Below are 16,123 nucleotides of genomic sequence, written 5' to 3'. Positions count from 1 at the left end.
GCAGCCAGTATAAATGTCCGCTGCCTCCCACAGCCGATCAGCCATCTTTAAGACCGCTTCTGTCCATCCAATCTCGTTTTCTATTCTGGTGTACAGCAATATCAACTTGTACCCTAATTATTTCCAGTCACCAATATTAGTCTCCCTTTACCAAAAGGTTTTGACTGTGCGACCTGTATTATCAAGTAAGACGTTTCAGAATTAGTTGCTCTGAAACTACCTTGCTTGGGAGGATACTGAGAGATGTAGATCAACACAGGGACCTTGAAGTGCATGTCCACAGATACCTGAAGGTGGATGGACAGGGAGATAAGGTGGTTAAAAGGCATACCGGATACTTTCCTTAATTAGCCGAGGCATAGACTGTAATAGCAGTGAGGTTATGCTAGAACTGTACATAACATTAGTTAGGCCACAACTTGAGTACTGCGTGCAGTTGTGGTCATCACATTACAGGAAAGATGTGATTGCACTGGAGACTCGTGCCTCCCCAAAACCTTTCTAACATCTACAAGGCATAAGTCAGGAGTGTGATGGAATACTCTCCACTTGCCTGGATGAGTGCAGCTCCAACAACACTCAAGAGGCTGAAATTGTCCCACACGAGAGTTGGAAAAGGCCTCTCAACCTTTCAGCGTATTAACATCTGTAAGCTGAATAATTTCACCCGTTGCACAGTGACACCAGGCAGCAGATTTCCCTTCCAAATTTTCCCCACACGAAACTTCCAAGCGATGAATATCCGCTAAACGAAAAGAAGAATTGTATGTTTAGTTCTTTAGATTTAAAGGTCTCGTACCGGCCCCTTTGCCATATCAGCTGTCGCGAATCGCCCCCTCTCCCACTATAAACAAGTAAACTCACACCTGGTATTGCAAGACGGGAGGCCAGAGGAACCCAAGAGCCCACATGGGAACACTAAGAAGTAGATGCGTTATGGAACATACCAGTTGTACCTTGAAATAGGTTCAAAATGTTCCACTGTTCAAGATGAGGCTTAAACTCACAACCTGGACATTTCTGGAGCTCATAAAAGTACCGCACACTGACCGCTTGCGCCACAAGATCGGCGCACAATCGGTAACATCTGTGCTCCCGTCAAACAGCTTCATTTTCCGTCTCCCAATTATCGCTTTGTGATCTTTCTCCGATTTCTCCAAAAAGCTTCCAATCAAGATGTGCTTCGATAAATATCCGCAGTGACCTTTAAAAGTCGTGGAATCTGAAACAAAGCCCCAGAAGATAAGACCTTTTATTTATATTATTATTAACTAAAGGACAATTTTTGATGGTACTTCAAGGAGGATTTGGATAAAGTGTGAAATGAAACTGAGAAACTCTCCCTGGGATGTCGTTGATTGAAGAGATGGGCGTTATTTCATTTGAAAACCGAGGCTCGGAACTTTCTGATGGAGAAGTGTGACAGAAGATTGTGGTTAGTGGCAGTTACCGGGGAGATCGAGAGCAGAGGGAGAAAAGTCAAAGTCACAGCTGTGACAGCTCAAGTGCTCTGCTTATCTGTAATATTTAAAACGTAATGTACAGTACAGGGCAAACCGATTTGGTATCGGTTATCAAAAATACTGAAGGATACAGGTTCAAAGGGGGATTTGTGAAAAGGGAACAGATTTAACCGCCAGACCGTAATCATTCCACATGAATCTGAAGTGTCTTGGGGAAAATGGCAGCGCGAATTGTGATGTTCGTGTCATCACTTCAAAGACCCTCCAATTACCGACAGTATCTTTGAACGAGTTGTGCAGCAAAACCGTGAGTGAAGCCGCTTTGCATTCATCAAACGTGTAGGTGACGATATTGGCGTTAATAAGGGTCGATTTCAATTATTTGAAATCTCACCATACCTCTTGACCCGAAAATCGACGATAAAATCGGGTTTTTCCTGTAGGTCGTGAATTGAAGGGAAAGCCGCATCAAACAGATCAGAGAAATGAAGAGCAGAAAATGTGGATGAAATTTGCACGAGTGAAAATCCCTGTTTTTCGGAAGACTCTGTCCCCAATGGTGGAGAGGATTGATATTTCGAGCTGTTATTCACCAGCCTTAACTTCAGTAATTTCCTGTTTGCTGACAATGAGATGAGACGAAATGAACAGGTCTAACGAGCCGGTCTGTAACACAGGACAATGATTCAGTGCAGCTCGTTACCCAGTAACCGGGCTCCGTTATAGCCGCTCCTGTCAGTCACACACAAAGATAAATTGTAAATCTGAAACAGAAAGCGTTAATGTAAAACACTTAATATCAACCACCAGTTTTTCCCTCTTTCCGGCTTTTAAAACAATCTGTTTCACAGTTTGTCAAACCCAAAACAGCCTCTGGTATTTGCTGATCGAGAATTTCAGTGGAAATTGGGACCGTCACGTAGTGTCGGAACAAATATACCCGCTGAGGTTTCGGGGTTGTTACTGGTTTATTTATATCAGTGAGTGACTGGTTTTAAACTAGGTGAGGATCTAAGCCTGAGCTAAGAGCCTGGGATGGACAAGAGATTCTACAATATATCAAGTTAAATTACATTGATTCCACCAACACTGCACATCACATCCCTTAAATATTGTTACCTTTTGCTATGTAAAACTTGTGTGGGTGGAAATGGGAAATAACTTAAAAAACCTTCATTGTATCAAACTTATTATTATTATACAAACAATGTACAGCCTATCCCATAAAAAAGACTCAATGTAAAACCAGTCGCCAGTTCCAGAGCTGCTGTGCCGGTTATGTGATTTGCATCCGATTCTGACTGACTTAGTATCAGACGCGCTCCCGTCAACAGTAAACGGATGGGGCCGGATCCATAAGAGAAAAATAAGGACCGACCTCCGCATAACCTGTCCTCATAATTTAACCATTTTAGCCCCGGTATCATTCTGGTGAATCTGCGCTGCAGCCCCTCCAAGGCCAATATTTCCTTCCTGATGTTTGGTGCCCAGAGCTGAATGCAGTACTTTAAATGGGGTCTCAGCAGATATTTCTACCTGTAACATTCTCCCCCTTTGAATACCAGCTTCTTTGAGATAAAGGCCAACATCCCATGAGACATTTAAATAAATTTTTCGAACATTCCACTGGCTTTTAGCGATTTCTGTACTTGGACCCCTAAATCTCTCTGCTCCTCCACAGTTCCTAGCTTCTCACCTTTCAGAAAATACTCTGATCTATCTTGCTTCAGTCCAAAGCAGATGAACTCACACTTCTCCGTATTGAAAGTTTGAACAGACTGGAACTCTTCTGTATAGAAAAGAGAAGGCTGAGGGGTGACCTGATATAGGACTTTAAGATTATGCAAGGGTTTGATAGGTTAGACGTAGATAAGGTGTTTGCATTTGTGGAGGTGTGGTCTCCAAATCATTGAGGCAATGAATATAAGGTATTCACAATTTAATTCAATCTGGCATTCAAGAGGAACACATTCATCCAGAGAGTGGTTAGAATGTTCAATTCGCTCCCACAAGGAGTAGTTTAGGCGAATAGCATGGATTCGTTTACAGCGAAGCTAGAAAAACAAGTGGAGGAGAAAGGAATCTAAGGGTTTGCTCATAGGGTGAGATTAAATGGGGTTGGCGGAGGCTTGTTTGCAGCATAAACACCGGCATTGTCTAGTTGGGCGGAATTGCCTGTTTCCGTGATGTACTTTCCATGTAATTCTATGTTGCTCCATCTGCCACAGTTTTGCCAACTCTCTTAATTTATCAATTTCCCTTTGTAACTTTATGCTTCCATCTACACGACTCACTGCGACACCTATCTTGGTGTCAGCGACACACGTGGATACACGGCTCTCTATTCCTTCGTCTACGTCATTTATATACCGGGACTCTGTCTCCCACCTTCTAACCAACTCCCTACCAATTTCATTAGGTTGCCTCAAATTCTACGCACTTTCATTGTCGTTAACAGTCTCTTATATGGTACATTATCGAATACCTCTGGAAGTCAATATCATTTAACAACCATGGATACTCCATTATCTACCACGTTAGGTACATCTTCATAAAGTTCAACTAGTTTTGTTAGACTTGACTTACCCTTTACAAATCCATGCTTGCTCTCTCTGATCAATTCATGTTTATCCAAGTGCTCAATCTTTCTTTCCCTAATAACGGATACTGGCAACTTCCCCACAACGGATGTCAGACTAATGGGTCTATAATTTCCAACATAATCTCTGCTACCCATCCTAAATAATGGAGTGACATTGAAATTGTTTCCATCAAAGGAACAATTCCTGAATCAAGAGATTTTGAACGATCATGACTGAAGCATGTACAATTTCCTCACCTAGTCCTCTCAGTCCCCTGGGATGGTCACCATCAGGTCCTGGAGATTTGTCTATCTTTAATCTAATTATTTTCTCCATTGCCATTATTTTACTTATACTGAAACCCCTTGATTTATTTACAGTTTTCCTCATATCTCTGATATGTTAGCCTCATTTATTTCTGTGACGAACGAAGCAAAGTAAATATTTAGCAACTCTACATTTCATGATTTTCAATTGCAATATCACCTCCATCTGTCTTTAAGCGGCCCACATTACTCTCAGCCTCCCTTATTTCACTTAATATACTGGTAAAAATCTTGACTGTTGTCCTCATTTTCCCTAACAGGTTTATCTCCTTTTCCCTGTTTGGACCTCTTACGGTTTTTTATTTTCAGCACCAAAATAAACAAAGTAAAGTGCGTCTCAGTAGTTCTTCACTTTCAGAGCGAGAATTGTCTAAACCGGTAATTTATTTAATGTAACAAACATAAGTACACATACTCATCCGCATATCAACGCATTGATGGAGATAAAAAGATAAACAAAACAAGATATGTCGGCAGCATCGGGATGCACAGGTGAACGGACAAACCAAACAGACAAAGATGAAACGGTCTGAACCCCAAACAGACAGTGACGTATCGCTGATAGATATTAGTGAGAGGAGGTGGGGCTGAGCTATCATGAATGGGCGCTGTGGCTTAGTTGGTTAAAGCATCTGTCTTGTAAACAGGAGATCCTGGGTTCAACTCCCAGCAGTGCCTTGCATAGCTAATTATTTTTACCTAATTTGTGGAATTAAGCGACAAAATGGCACTTTGGAATTGGGATTTGTTCAGGTTTGAGGAGGAAACGGATATCAAATTGACTCTTCTAAAACGCCCTTTCATTGTGCAGTCAGACCTCTCATAGAATGTGTCAGCAACGGGTTAACTTAAAGACACGTTCTCGTTTTTGGGCTCGTTGAGGTTAGGGTATAATTCACGATTTGACGTTCAAACCCGGAAGTAGTCCTAATTTGGACCGAGACTTGTGATCTTGACCTGCGGTGAAAATCTTTGCAAAGAGGAAAATGAAGTCCGCAGATCACTCCACCTGAATCTCCAGACCCCGATGAAATATATCCCAGGCTGTTAACAGAAGCAAGGAAGGAAATAACGGAGGCTCTGACCATCATTTTCCAATCCTCTCTGGTTACAGGTGATATGCCGAAGGATTGGAGGACTGCTAAAGTTGTACTGTTGTATAAACAGGGAGAAAAGGATAGATCAAGTAATTACAGGCCGGTCAGGCTGAAGGTATTCTATTAAATCTACTCTGCACTTCCTCCACTGCCAATACACGGAGGAGAGGACTCTTGACTGACAAGCCTCAGCTCTATTAGGAGAGGGAGACTGACCCACGCTCTCTCTTGCTTCTGGGATGTACCACTTTTGAAAAAAGAAGGTGAATTTCTCGATATCTTTAAACGCTCTGTCTCACTGCACATGGTTTAAAGTGTATTGTGGGACGCTGTGAGTGTCTCTGTACCTGTAAACTCTCTGACTCACTGCACGGATGTTTAATGTGTACTGTAGGATAGTATGTAAGTAACTCTGTATCTTTAAACTCTCTGTCTCTCTGCACAGGTATTGAAAGTGTATTTTAGGATGGTGTGTGTGTCTTTATACCTTTAAACTCTCTGTTTCACTGCACAGCATTGACAGTGTATTGTAGGATGGTGTGAATGGGATGAGGGTCTGTGGGGCGAAGTGTAGCCGATTGGGAGCAGCGCCCGTTTGCGGGGTGAGTATTGCACGCTTGATTTTCTCTCTCCCTTCTATCTTTCTTTCTCTCTCTCTTTCTTTCTTTCACCTCCCTCTCTCCCATTCTTTCTTTCACTCTCTTTTCATTCCTCTTATTTCGTGCTTTTTCTTTCTGCCCCAGCACCTTTTGTCTTTATCCTGTTTTTGTTCTCCATGTGTCTCTGCTGGATGATCCATAATTCAGACCTGCCGCTTCTTCCAGCTTTTCCTTCCTTCTACGATCATGGTCTATTTCATTGAGACTTTCCTGCGGCCTTGCCTACTCTAACATTCACTTTCACATTCTTCCGGCTTTAAGTTTGCTCTCCATCGACCGCTGTTTCTCGGGGCCACATGTCCCGTTCGCATCAATGTTCATTTGTGCCTTGAAACCAGTCGATACATTTCGATCTGCTCCAGAGACAAGCTCTAAGAAAGCAGGGCTGGCATTCGGTAGGACAGCGCATACTTTTCCGTGAAATTTCCATCTTGTGACACGGGGGATGTTATCTGAAGAACTGGGTTTTGTTTTCATGGTCGTTGGCGCTTTTCCCCGAACAGTTGATGTGCGGGAGAGACGGGCGGCGCTACACAGCTGCGAAAGACGGCTGAAATGTGCATTTTTGGCAAACTGGGCGGTGCAGGAAAGTCGGAAATGTTCCGCTTGATCTTAATAGGTCTGTGGAAATGTCCGATTGAAAAGGAATGAGGAGAAATGAAAAGAGCGGCAATGGTGAAAAGGTGTCGATGACAGGAGGTTGGCCGTGAGCGAAAGGTCCTTTGAAAGCTCGGCGTGGAGGAGATTTAGTTCGGAAACGGCAGACTTTAAGCGCGTGAGGAAAGTAAAGTGCGAGCTGCGTCCTTGGGTCAAATTGGGTGTTTTCAGGCAAACAGCCATTGTGAAATCACAAATATGAAAACAGAAAATGCTGAAAACGCTGAGCAGGTCAGGCAGCGCCTGTGGAGAAAGAACCAGAGTGAAACGTTTCAGCTGCATGAGCTTTGTCATCCGATCGAAATGGCTTACCATGTGCGTGAACAACTGTGCTGTCTCAGATGCTGGTTTCCATCTCTGAATTATGTGGGTTCGAATCTCACTGCTGCTAGAATTTGTGCACCCTTCCATTTTCGCCGCCTCACCAAAAACCCTTCTTTGATGGGAAGTGCTTTTCCGCATTGCTGATTTACACCTGTTTGCACAATTCAGCTAAGTCTGGATTGCCACCCAACTGTTTCTTGGACGGAGGTGTTGGGACTGTTCGGTGTGATCGAGGTGAAGTATCAATCAATGCGCACAATGGCGCCCTGGTGAACCGAGTACCTCTTATAGTCAGTATAATATAAAAGATATGGACCATAATTATGAATTTCTTCTTTGCATCACACTAAGATTTATTATCAGGGAATGTACATGTGCAGGTCGATTTACGTCACGCTCTGGTCGCTTCGCATCGCCTCCCACAAATAGAATAGAATCAAAGAAAGGTCACAGCACGAAAAGAGGCCATTCGGCACATCGAGTCGGTGCCGGCTCTCTGCAAGTGCAATCCAGATAGACCCACTCCCCCACCCTTTCCCTGTAGCCCTGTATTCTCTTTCGTTTCAAATACTTATCCAGTTCTTTATTGAACACCATGATTGAATCTGCCTCCACCACCCCCTCGGGCGGTGTGTTCCAGATCCTAAACACTCGCTGTGTAGAAAAGTTTTTCCTCATGTCACCTTTGGTTCTTTTGCCAAACACCTTAAATCGATGTTCTCTGGTCCTTGAACCTTCCGCCAATTGGAACAGTTTCTCTCTATCTCCTCTGTCCAGATTCTTCATGATTTTGAATACCTCCATCAAATCTCCTCGTAACCGTCTCTGTTCCAAGCAGAACAACCCCAGCTTCTCCAATCTATTCATGAAACATATAGCCCTCATCCCTGGAATCATTACAGTAAATCTCTTCTGTGGGGATTCGTTAGTAACATCGCCGAATCCCCCACCATCAACATACTAGTGGTCACCATTAACCAGAAATTTAACTGGACCAGCTACATAAATATTGTGGCGACAAGAGCAGGTCAGAGGCTGGATATTCTGCGCCAAGTGACTCACCTTCTAACTCCCTAAAGCCGTTCAACCATTTACAAGGCGCAAGTTGAGTGAGTTGGAATACTCATGTGATGGTCATGGACCTGAAACGTTAACTCTGTTTCTATGTCGAAAGATTCTGCCTGACCTGCTGAGGATATGCACATTTACAGTTTTTATTTCAGATTGGCAACATAGCCAGAATTTTAATTTTGAATAAAGGGGGTTTCGCATATTTCTGCATGCGACGAGGTGGCCGAGAGGTTAAGGCGATGGACTGCTAATCCATTGTGCTCTGCACGCGTGGGTTCGAATCCCATCCTCGTCGTTATTGCGTTTAAGTTTTGTTTCTCCCATTCAGTCCACCCAGAAGGTCTGGTGAAAGTCCCATCCTTCTCGAAACGGCAGACGGAGGGTTTTGCATTGTTTGCTGAAATCAGCAACAGTTCCTTCCAGGAAGGTGTTGAGATTGTGAGATTGTGAGATCGCGAAATATCAGAGTGTACATTGGTGTCATTGTAAAATGAGTAAATCTTATGGTCAACGTAAGAGAAACTTACGTCCCATAATTATGATTTATGTCCGGATCATTTCGTGTCTGTGTCTGTTTAAAAGGGATGTGCTGTAAGTCCCGGATCATTCTGTGTGCGTTTTACGCGATTTTCTGGATACCTTTTTCCTTCTGAACTGAATACCTCTATTAGGTCTCCCGTTAACCATCTCTGCTGTAAGGAGAACAATCCCAGCTTCTCCAATCTCTCCAAATAACTGAAGTCCCTCATCCCTGGTATCATCCAGGTCGACCTGCTCTGAATCCTCTTCAATCCCTTTTCATCCTAAAGTGTGCTGCCCAGATCTGTACAATATACTCCAGATGAGACCTAAACACTGATTTGTAAGGATTCGTATGACTTCCTTTTTTTGTACTCAATGCCCCTATTTGCAAAGCAAAGTATCCCTTATGCTTTCTAAACCGCCTTATCAACTTGCCCTGTTTTCTGAATATGAACCCCCAGGTTCCTCTGCTCTTGGAACCCCCATAAATTGTTCCATTTAGATTATACTGCCTCTCCATGTTCTTCTTCTAAAAGTGCATCACTTCACACTGATCGGCGTTAAATCTGTCACGTGACCGCCCATTTCACCAGTCTGTCCATGTCCTCCTGAAGTCTGCTATTATCATGCTCACTATTTACTACGTTGCCAAGTTCTGTATCATCCGCAAACTTCGAAATTGTATTCCCTATTCCCACATCCAAGACATTTATATATAACAAGAAAAGCAATAGTCCTAATACCGACCCCTGGGGGATTCCACTGCATATTTCTCCCCAGTCAGAAAAACATCCGTTCACCACTACTCTCTGCCTCCTATCCCCCAGCTTATTACTTGCCCACGTTACCACCGGCCCTTTAATCCCACGTGCTTCTAGTTTTCGAATAAGTCTGAATTTCTAAAATGTGTCCTGAAAATAACTGTAACCCCGTACTTTTATTGTTAAACAATGAGAATACAGATATTAGGACCGGATGATAGATCGGGTTCATTCCCATTATCCGCAGGTGACGGGACCCGAGCAGGGGAAATCCCATCTCGGTTTATATTTTCCGAAAACGGAGACGGAAAATAGCAAAACTCAACCCGTCGAAATCCAACAATTGGACGAAGAACCGACAGCCTTTTCCCATCCCGGGATTGCAGACCTGGCTGTTGAAGGAAGCCTGATAAGTCCATTAGGGATCAACAACGAAAGTGAAGAAACGCAGACAGAGATAGAGAGATACATGCAAAGAAAAATAGTATAAATCTCCAATTCTGTGATTGAGCAGAATTTAGGTGGCAGCTTAAAGGAAATTCGTCGCATGCCGTGAAATCTTAGACGTGTACATAGGGCTGGATTCTTACATTATTTCTGAAAAAAGTAAACACTGCCTGGTAACTACAGCTCTTATTTATTTGACCATTTTACAGTGGCGGTGTGAAGTGATTTCGAATCTCAGTGAATTTCAAGACCATGCTTGACCCACTCGTTTGGTCACCCACAGATAGCACGCGGTTGGAGACTGCGCAGGATAATCACAGGAACTCTGCCAGACTGCATGTTCCAGACTTGTATCCAACGCTACACGTGCAGCCTGCAGCCGTGTTTGCATTGGTGGTTGAGTGTAGAACCCTCGCCTGCCGACGGGAAACCAGGGGTTTGGTTCCAGGCCAATGCAGCTTCCTTTACCTTTTGTATCAGTACCCATGAGATCGCCTGAATTGGGATAAATTCATGTGCCGGCTTCAATCTGTACAACTTCTTGAAAGATTATCTTCATTTCGTCGACGTGTCTTTCGTGGACATACCCTCTGCATTCTGTCCTCTGGTGTTCAAATATGCTCGGCTGGAGATAAGTCAAACCTGCCTTCTGCACTTGCTTCAAAGATGTGAGAAGCCAATTGGTGGTTTTTGACGAAAAATGGGGACGCAAGGGGGCTCATCCGGGATTTGAACCAGTGAAACTCCCTGAGCGAGAATCAGATCCAAAGTCCAACTGGTAACAGAGCCGTGCAGCCACTGTAAAATTTCACTGCCACGCAGCCGATCCGCCATCCTTTCAGAACACCATGGCCATCCAATCTCGCTTTCTTGTACGATATACGATGTAGAGCAATATCAGGTTCTAAACTAATTATCTCAGATCAACAATATTAGTCTCTCTTTATCAAATTTGTTTTGAATGTACGACTTGTATTATCAAGTAACACTTTACAGAATGAATTACTCTGAAACGACATTGTCGTCTGTCTCGGCATCGTCATAGTTTACACTCCACCATAAGTACACTTTACTCAAATTGCTGCTTTCATTCACCATGAGAACGAAGAGCCACGAATGTGGAAACATTAGCTACGAATTTATCAGCTGGGTTGCACCTTTCCTTTTCCTCCTTCCTCAGTCTTTTTTTCTTTACCCTTCTCTGCAATTGTTGCAGTTTAGATCAGCCATCGCCGTTCAAGGAAGCCTGAGAAGTCCATTGTGGACAATACAGAGAGACAAGAGACGGAGACATGGAGAGATGGAGAGATGCAGGCAAAGAAAATAAAGAGTATAAATGTCAGGTTTTGCAAACTAGCAGAATTTATGTTACAGATTGGGAGAGATTCCTTCTTGGGTCTTGAAATCTTGCAAGAGAAGATTGGACACAAGTTAAAAGCATCGGCCTCGCTGGAGAATCTCTCATTCTGGGAGAGAGATAAATGCGGTCAATGAACTCCAATTAATCTATTTCAGCACTGAAGGGATCTTTAAACAGGAGCTCTGCGAGCAGAATTCAAACCTGGGCAGGAAAACCTCAATTGAATTTTGAGTCCAACGCTTTAAACACTCGGCCACCGCAGCTGTAAACGGCATGTTCGTTCAGATCGGATTCCAAATGGACACATGCTGCTGTTACAAACGCGCGCATTGATGGTGCTTGGGGTCGAATTCTTACTTGTTACGCTGGAGACCTTGGTTCGATTCCCGATACAATGCAGGATCATTCTGTAACAATGAGGAGCTGAAGAGCAAAAGTATACCATTTCGCCCCTCGAGCCTAATGCGCAATTCAGTGAGATCCTGGTTGATATGTAACCTATCTGCATATTATCGCCTTAGCCCCATGTCCCTTAATGCCTTTGGTTAATAAAAATCTATCAATTTCAGTTTTAAAATTAACAATTGAGTTCGCATCAACTGCCGTTTGTGGAAGAGAATTCCAAACTTCTCCCTCCCTTTGCTTGCAGAGGTGTTTCCCAACTTCACTCCTGAAAGTCCTGACCCTAATATTTAGGCTGCGTCCCCGAGTCCCAGACACGCTAACGGGCGGAAATCTTTTTTTTTCTATTTACCCCATCAGTTCCCCTTAATATTTTGAAATGTTCGATCAAATCAGCACTTAATCTACTGAATTCGAGGCAAACCCGAGTTTATGTAATCTCTCCACGTAATTTCAACTTCGGAGTCCAGGTAACATTCTAGTAAATCGACGCTGCACTCCCTTCATAGCCAATATATCCTTCCTAAGGTGCGTTGCCCAGAACCGAAGGCAATACTCCAGGTGTGGTCCAACCAGAGCTTTGTATAACTGTATCATAATGCCTATCCCCTTTTATTCTAGTCCTCTGGATATAAAGACCAACATTCCATTAACCTTTTTGATTATTTTTTGTACCTGTCCATGACATTTTAATGATGTATGTTCATGGACACCAAAGTCTTTTTGGACCTCCACTGTTTCGAGCTTTTCACCATTTCGAAAGTACTCTGATTTATCCTTTTAGGTCCAAAGTGGATGACCTCACACTTGACGAAATTCATATCGATTTGCCACAATTTTGCACATTCATTTATTATATTAATGCCTCTCTGTAATTTGATGCTTTCATCTGCACTGCTTACAATGCTGCCCATCTTGGTGTCATCGGCAAACTTGGATATGTGGCTTTCCATCCCGTCATCTAATATCCGCCTGAATTGGGAAAAATCCAAATTCAGTTTCAATCTCCTCATCATCTTGAGACATTTTATTTGCTTCATGTGTATTGCGCCGACGAAACTTCGGCATTCAGTCCACTGGAGCTCAAACATCCTCTGGATATAATTCAGTTCCACCAACAGCAAAACTGAAAAGATGTGAGAAGACAATTGGTGACTTTTCACTAAAAGGCGAAACACATGCGGCCTCGTCCGGGATTTGAACCCGGGACCTCAACAAAACTCCCTAAGCGAGATTCATCCCCCGAGACCAAAGAGCCGCTGTTGCTTCAGTTGTGCAGCCAGTGTAAAAGTTGGTTGCTTCTCAAAGCCGATCGCGCATCCTTTCAGACCACTTCGATCCATTCAATCTCGTTTTCTATTCGGGTGGACAGCAATATCAAGTTGTACACTAACTATTTCCATTCACCAATATTAGTCTCTCTTTACCAAATTGCTTTCGAGTGCACGACTTGAGTTATCAAGTAAGACGTTTCAGAATTAGTTGCTCTTAAAATACATTGCTTGTGAGGATACTCAGAGTCGTGTCGATTTGTGGCATGCTCTGTTCCCTTTGCATTGCAACCTACACATAGAATTGAATCATAGAAAGCTTACAGCACGGAAAGAGGCCATTCGCGCCATCGAGTCCGTGCGAGATCTCTGAAAGAGCAATCCAGCTAGAACCACTCCCCTGCCTTTCCCCGAAGCCCTGCATTTTTTTCCCTTTCAAGTACTTATCCAGCTCCCCTTTGAAGGCCATGATTGAATCGGCCTCCATGACACCCTCGGGCAGTGCATTCGAGATCCGAACCTCTCGCTGTGTAAAAAAGTTTTTCCTCATGTCACCTTTGGTTATTTTGCCAATCACTTTAAATCTATTTCCTCTGGTTCTTGACCCTTCCGCCAATGGGAACAGTTTCTCTCCATCTTCCATGCCTGGATCCTTCATGATTTTGAATACCTCTATCAAATCTCGACAAAACCGTCTCTGTTCCAAGGAGAACAACATCAGATTCTCCGGTCTATCCACGTAAGTAAAGTCCCTTATCCCTGGAATTCTGACAGTATTTTTTTCTGCACCCCCTCGAAGGCCTTCACATCTTTCCTGAAGTGCGGTGTCCCGAACCCCACACAAAATTCCAGTTGTGTTCGAACCAGTGTGTTATAAAGTTTCATCCTGACTTCTATACTTTTGTACTTTTGTACTCTATACATCTATTTCTAAAGCCCAAGATGCCGTATGCTTTTTAACCGCTTTCTCAACCTGCCCTGCCACATTCAACGATTTGTACACATAAACCCCTCTTTGTTCCTCTACTGCTTTTACATTTGTGCCCTGGAGTTTATTTTGCCTCTCCTCGTTTTTCCGACCGAAATGTATCACTTCGCATTTTTTTACGTTAAATTTCATCTGCCCCGTCTCCGCCCATGCCACCAGCCTGTCGATATCCTTTGAAGTCTATCACTATCCTTATCACTGTTTACTACCCTTCCAAGTTTTGTTTCATCTGCAAATTTTGAAATTGTGCTCTGTGCACTCAAGTCCAAGTCATTAATATATATCAAGAAAAGCAGTGGTCCCAGCACTGATCCCTGGGGAATGCCACTGTACACCTCTCGCCAGTTCGAAAAACAACAGTTCACCAGTAATCTGTTTCCTTCTGTTCGTCAATTCTGCATTTATGTTGTTTCTGCCCCGTTTATTCCATGGGCCGCAATCTTAATGAGAAGCCCACCATGCGGCACTTTAGCAAACACCTTTTGAAAGTCCTTAGACACCACATCAACTAAATTGCCCTCATCTATCCTCTCTGTTACCTCATCAAAAAACTCTAACAGGTCAGTTAACCACGATTTGCCTTTAACAAATCCGTGCTGCCTTTCCCTAATCAATCCACGCTCGTCCAAGTGGCTGTTAATTCTTTCCCGGGTTATCGTTTCGAAACGTTTCCCCACCACTGAGGTTAAACTGACTGGCCTATAATTGCTAGGTTTAGCCGGACAACTTTTTTGGACAAGGGTGTAACCTTTGCAATTTTCCAGTCCTCTGGCACCACCCACATATCTAAGGATGTTGGTAGATTATGGCCAGTGTCTCCGCAATTTCCACCCTTACTTCCCTCAGCAACCGAGCATGCATCCCATCCGGACCGGGTGGCTTATCTACTTTAAGTACAGCCAGCCGTTCAAGTGCCTCTTCCTTATCAATTTTTAGACCATCCAGCATCTCAACGATAACTTCCTTTGCTGAGACTCTGTCTTCTTGGTAAAGACAGATGCAAAGGACTCATTTGGTACCCAGGCCATCCCCTCTGCCTCCATGAGTAGACCTCCTTTTTCGTGCCGAATCGGCCTCACCCCTCCTCTGACTACCCGTTTACTGTTTGCATACCTGTCGAAGTCTTTTGGATTCCCTTTTATGTTGGCCGTCAGTCTATAGTCATATTTCTCTTTGCCTCTCATTTCCTTTTTCACTTCTCCTCTGAACTCCCTAAATTCGGCCTGGTGAATTAACGCACAAAAAAAGTCAGCATTTCTTTCAGGCGGAAACAGAAAGTTACAGGTTGATCAATGGCGATTTGAACAAGTATTCGTCTTTTTTACAGAGTTGAATGAGTTTTGCGAAATTAATACAGTGAACTAATACAGTAAAGTTGAATTCCTGATCGGGAACCGCCTCAGACGGCGCATTACTGCCCATCCCTGGGAAACAAGATACTATCGAAACTTTGACAACACATCTCAGGTCCCCCTACAAAGTCACAGCTTTCCAGCTGTTCCGAAATTTGGAGCCTAGACAGGGAGTTAAACGCTGGACCTTGAGCTCACTGCCCACTTTAAAAGTCTGATACTCTACCGACTGAGCTACCCAGGCTCGATACTACATAAGCTCCCATCGTACATATTCATGGGAGATCTCTGAATTATCCCTGCAGTCGTCGAACGAGGGTGAGGTCCGTTTGATAAAATTCTCAGCAACCTGTTGAGGAGAATCCTTGTTTCTGTTGAACATGATGTAAGAAACATGAACAGTGAACTCGTGAGTTTACAATTCTTCTTGTTTGTGCCAAATGTCGTGTCATTCGTTAGCAGCAATTAAAATAGCACTTTACCCAGCGGCTCAAAAGCTGAACTTGTCCCACACGGGAGTTGGAAAAGGCATCTCGACCTTTCAGCGTATTAACATCTGTAAGCTGAATAATTTCACCCGTGACACAGTGAAACCAGGTAGCATATTTCTCTTCCAAATTTTCCCAACACGAAACTTCCAACCGATGAATATCGGTTTAAAGAAAAGAAGAATTGTTTGTTTGGTTCTTTAGATTTAAAGATCTTGTACCGGCCCCTTTGCCATATGAGCTGCCGCTAAAAGCCCCCTCTCCCCCTATGAACAAGTAAACTGGCACCTGCTATTGAAAGACGGTAGGCCAGAGGAACCCAAATTCCCACATGGGAAAACTAAGAAGTCGAT

General features: G+C 43.5%; 2 non-coding genes across 2 annotated transcripts; both read left to right on the top strand.

The window, feature by feature from the left end:
- Positions 1-4,975: 4,975 nt before the first annotated feature.
- Positions 4,976-5,049, top strand: trnat-ugu (transfer RNA threonine (anticodon UGU)). Its single transcript has one exon. It is a non-coding gene; the product is annotated as a tRNA-Thr (tRNA).
- A 3,343-nt stretch (positions 5,050-8,392) lies between these two features.
- trnas-gcu (transfer RNA serine (anticodon GCU)) lies at positions 8,393-8,474 on the top strand. The gene has a single exon. It is a non-coding gene; the product is annotated as a tRNA-Ser (tRNA).
- Positions 8,475-16,123: the final 7,649 nt, after the last annotated feature.

Source organism: Heptranchias perlo, chromosome 20, assembly GCF_035084215.1.
Source record: "Heptranchias perlo isolate sHepPer1 chromosome 20, sHepPer1.hap1, whole genome shotgun sequence".
Taxonomy (NCBI): Eukaryota; Metazoa; Chordata; class Chondrichthyes; order Hexanchiformes; family Hexanchidae; genus Heptranchias; species Heptranchias perlo.
The sequence above is the reverse complement of the archived record's forward strand: the minus strand, read 5'-3'. Positions and strand labels throughout refer to the sequence as shown.